At 38.8% G+C, this 4,880-nt stretch overlaps 1 protein-coding gene and 1 long non-coding RNA gene across 2 annotated transcripts in view; both read left to right on the top strand.

The window, feature by feature from the left end:
* The window catches only part of LOC104954138 (uncharacterized), a 4,938-nt gene extending 896 nt beyond the window's left edge, over positions 1–4,042 (top strand). The window contains exon 2 of the long non-coding RNA XR_799304.1: positions 1,715–4,042. This is a non-coding gene — a long non-coding RNA (uncharacterized lncRNA). The remainder of the gene's footprint in view (positions 1–1,714) is intronic.
* atl1 (atlastin GTPase 1) overlaps positions 1–4,880 on the top strand; it is a 32,305-nt gene that overhangs the window by 9,178 nt on the left and 18,247 nt on the right. The window lies entirely within an intron of this gene.

Genomic DNA, 4,880 nt, shown 5'->3' with positions numbered 1-4,880 from the left:
GTAAACTGGAGCACATCTCCTAACAATTCACTAAAACACAGGCCTCACACAGAGACAGAGACATGCTGCATACATGCAGCCAGAGGAGAAGGAGAGAGCCCACTGCAGCCTTCCTCAGGTCCTTTAAGGAGGCCCTGATTGGGGATTGGGAGCACCTGGGGGAGAGGCTGCACCTGGAGACAATCAGGGAGCGAGAGAGAGACACACACACACACACACACACACACACAAGCCCCCACTGTGGCACGTAACAGTAACATTTCTGCATTTAAAATATGTAAAAACGTCTGGCAATATATTTTTTGTTGAGTTGTGTACTTTGTGTACCTGTATCTTAAATTCATCAAACTGCATCAGAGAAACACTGTTTTTTTTTTAAGTGAAACAGCTTCATTCAGTGTTTATCTTTGATTTTGTAGAAGATCAGACCGTTGTAGATATTTCGGCTTCTGATTAAATCCTCCTGAACTTTTGAATCTTAACTTATCAGAGAAACAAGCTGAGTTAACGTTAGCCTTTAGCTCGTAGCAACTCCGACCTGCTTCCATGGAGGAAACACTGATTTTAAACTTGAAGCTGCTTTATTTAGTGTTTTTGTTGGTTTTAATTACAACGTTTGGTTGATTTAGGAAGGAGGAGATCTCTGAGGTTCATTCGGCTTAATTTAAAGACCCTTGCGACCCTAAAGAAATACATAAATTCCCCTTTGTTAAAATACTCATTTTTAGCCATGGTTGTTTATTATGGTTGAGTATTTTATTACTAATGTGTGCTTTTCTTCTCTGTATTTAATAAGTTAGCGTATTCTTTATTATTGCATGCCTTTATTTACCTGCTATGCCACTTTAGCTGTAACACCGTACATTTCCCACTGTTGGACTAATAAAGGACTTCTGATTCTGATATTGTCAGAATCAGAATCAGAAGAATCAGAATCAGGTTTATTACCAGGTAGGTTGACACGTACGAGGAATTTGACTTGGTGTCGTGGTACATACATAAAAGCAGGGGCGGTTCTATCCCCTGTGTGCCTAACAAGGGCCAGTGCCCCCGTAACACTGACCAAGCCAAGATTAAACTGTTCATTACCTTACAAAAGCAAATTCTGTTCATGTTTTTTCATTAAATTGTCACTTAAAGTTACTAAAGCAAATACTCTAAATGAAAAAAACTACTTAAAGAAAGGACTGTAACTTACATTTACAAAAACAAAAAACAATTACTGTATTTTATGTTTATTTTACACAATTACTTTATACTGTCTTTGTCTTTTTAACCCGGTTTTATTGTGCCCCTCTCATGAAATAACTGGCCCCAGCCTGGCCCCCCCAGTAAAATTGGTCTAGAACCGCCACTGCATAAAAGTACAATTTAAAAACACAGATAGCGAACTATTTTAAGAACACTATAATAACATTACAAAAAAATAAGAAAAAATATAGTGAAACAGAAAATCAAATAAAGCAGTATTTACATTGAAATATAATGCAATAAAATATAAAATATGTGCAGTACAGATGTAGCACTCCAGATAGGACTCCACCCAGCGGATTCCAACTGAAAACCCAGCGGATCGCAGTGGCTGGGGGCGTTGCCAAATTGCTAAGAGGGCGTTGCCAAATTTCCCCATTTGTTCAATTACAGGATTTAACCATGAGATGGCGCTGTATGTGTGTGTGAATCCTCCACCTGTAAACACCTGTCTGCTCCACAGGCTCTCTACAAGCTGTACAACGTAGCAGCCAATCACAGGCACCTCTACCACCACGCGTTCCCCGGGGGCGCTCAGGAAGACGAGGCTGCGGAGGAGCCGGTCAGGAAGAGGAACTGATCACTGAGACAGACTCCATCAGACACTCTTTTACTCTGGTGTCGGCCCACCAGTACATCCACTACTCAAAGCTAATAAGGGACTGTGTAATGTTCATGTAAAGGCAGAGCGTGGAGCTCGCCTTCGGCTCTTTTTTTTCCATGAAATATCACCTGTACAGAAGCTCCGGGATCGTCTTGGCATATTCAACCTCCAACAGAAGGTGATAACTGGGCACAGGCCTGGGATCCAAAGTGTCAGGGGCCCCCTTACCGTCACCTACGATATACTCAAAGAGACATGCACCAATCAGAAAGATACACAAAATGACTAAAGAGTGACTTTAAAAGACACACAATTATCACAAAGTGATTTAAATGACCGCAATAGACACAAAATGACTATAAAGACACACAAAATGCATACATTGTGTCACACATTGACCACAAAGTGACTTCTAATGACGACAAAAAGATACAATCACAACAAAGTAACATAAGATTCTTACGAAAAGGCTTAAAATGAACACAAAATGATTAAAAAAAAAGTGAATCAATAGGACTACAAAGAGACACAAAATGAGCACTTAGTGGCTGAACATGATTACAAAGAGAGCTTAATGACCACTAAAAGACCCAAAATGTCTACAAAATGACTTAAAATGACTCCAAAAAAACATTATCGCAAGAAGACTTAAAGTGACTATAAAGACGCGAGGGGGGTTCTTCGCATGTCCGTGCCCACGGCCCCCTGGCTCCAGTCTGTCGTTGACTTCATTTCCAACACATTTTTTTCCCCACCTCATTCGGCTCCAACGCTGGTTTTCAGAGTATACTCAGATGTGTGAAACCCATTCGTGCCGATGGTTCTGTTCTTCGGAGTTTAGTGTTGATCTACCAAACTGTGTACTGTGTGTTAAAAAAACAACGCTCCATCAGCATGGTTAGTGTCCGTCCCCTCTGGAGCTCTGAAGCAGGTCGTAAGATTATTCAGTTTAATGGTTGTGACAAAGTGGTTTAGTGTCATGGATACGTGTAGACGATGATTTCACCGCGGCACTTTGATTATGATTTCTGCATCAGGGAGAAGTTTACACATTATATTACAATCTGCTGTTTGTGTGTTTTCTCTTTAAAGCTGAGGGAATGAGTGTGTCTTGTTTTTTATTGGATGTTTGAGCAAATCTGAGGAATGTAGCTTTACACAGCTCGTTGTTATTTTAATGATTCCACATTAGTGACGTTATAACTGTACCGATTCCTTTGAGTTTATACACTTCAATGTTAAAAGCTTTCCAATTTTAAGACTTTTTGCATAATATTGCATCAGCTTCTGCAGGAATGAGTCCTAAAACCCAGAAATAAGTCAGCATTTTAGCACTTCTTGTTCTGTTTGTGCGGAAATCAATGGGTTAACTGAAGTAAAAGTAAAAATACTATGGTCCTAAAATACTCCATTACAAGTCAAACACCTAAATTCAAGGATTTACTAAAAGCACATAAGTATAAGCATCAACATATAGTAGAATTATATATATATTTAATTACTAATATTATAATTATTTAAGCTTCGTCACACATGTAGGCATTTTTTCTGCAGAATACGTTCCTGATTAGACGAACTAAATACACATGAATTCTCATATATCTTCTTTTTTTTTAAATGCTAATATATGAACTATCTAATAATATCATTATATATTGTACATACTAATATATACAAAAATACGAGGATGTTTTGGCAGACTGAGTACTTTTACTCGTAGAACCTTAAGGATATTTTTCCTGATTATAGTTGAATACTTGTAATGGAGTATTTTAAATGTATTAGCACTTTTGTGTAAGTAAAAGATTCTTCCAGCAACACTTTTTTTGCAGCTGCAGAAGAAAGATGATATTTCTTTTTCAGGATCGCTCTCTGCAAATTCAGCGAGTCTCTTCTGATGTTTGAGTCTATCAGTGTGAAATAATCACATCACAGAAACACCCGTCCAGTCGTAAGGAAAGTAGCATTAGTTAATGTTGCACATGCATTTAAGATTTTCAAGATTGAATCTGTTATCAAAGTATCACTACAAGGTATTCTTGATTTACTTCATTCCTGAAATCTTCTACGGATTTGTTGTGTTAGAGCACTGAAAGGTGAAAAACCTCCAAGCTAGTTTTTGAACACGCACTGCAAAACATCCGTTACAAATACATAAATAATAAAGTTGGACCAAATTAAAGAAAACCAGACTTGAGTTATTTCTTTCCCAGAGATGGAAATACTGTTTTCCCCACAATAGTTCAATTAAGTTACCAAAAAATGCTAAAGGTTCCCTATTCCGCTGATGTTCAGGTGTATATCAGTATGTAGTGTCTCTACTTTAAAGAGTCCTCTCCTGCTGATGTTCAGGTGTATATCAGTATGTAGTGTCTCTACTTTAAAGAGTCCTCTCCTGCTGATGTTCAGGTGTATATCAGTATGTAGTGTCTCTACTTTAAAGAGTCCTCTCCTGCTGATGTTCAGGTGTATATCAGTATGTAGTGTCTCTACTTTAAAGAGTCCTCTCCTGCTGATGTTCAGGTGTATATCAGTATGTAGTGTCTCTACTTTAAAGAGTCCTCTCCTGCTGATGTTCAGGTGTATATCAGTATGTAGTGTCTCTACTTTAAAGAGTCCTCTCCTGCTGATGTTCAGGTGTATATCAGTATGTAGTGTCTCTACTTTAAAGAGTCCTCTCCTGCTGATGTCCAAAATGGACCCCCAATATGTTGGGACTTTGTGTCGGTCCCTCTCCTGAGGAATTTCAATCTCTGTAGCATGTATCGACTCATATGTGGACTTGCCTAGTCGTCCCTCTCCTGAGAAATTCTCATCCTCTGTGAGTTAGAATTATATGGGGTGGACTTGTAGTACGGTCCTCTCCCTGAGGGAAACTTTCATCTCCTGTGATGTATGGCTATATTGGACGCTGTAGTCGGTCTCCCTCTGAGAAATTTCTATCTCTGTCGCATGTATGACGTTATGTGGTCCTGTAGTCGTCCGTCCTCCTGAGAAATTTAAAATCTCTTGTGATGTAATGACG

The sequence above is a fragment of the Notothenia coriiceps genome, unplaced genomic scaffold, assembly GCF_000735185.1.
Source record: "Notothenia coriiceps isolate Sejong01 unplaced genomic scaffold, NC01 NC01_scaffold00022879, whole genome shotgun sequence".
Taxonomy (NCBI): domain Eukaryota; kingdom Metazoa; phylum Chordata; class Actinopteri; order Perciformes; family Nototheniidae; genus Notothenia; species Notothenia coriiceps.
Note: the sequence above shows the minus strand (reverse complement) of the source record. Positions and strands in the feature narration are given on the sequence as shown.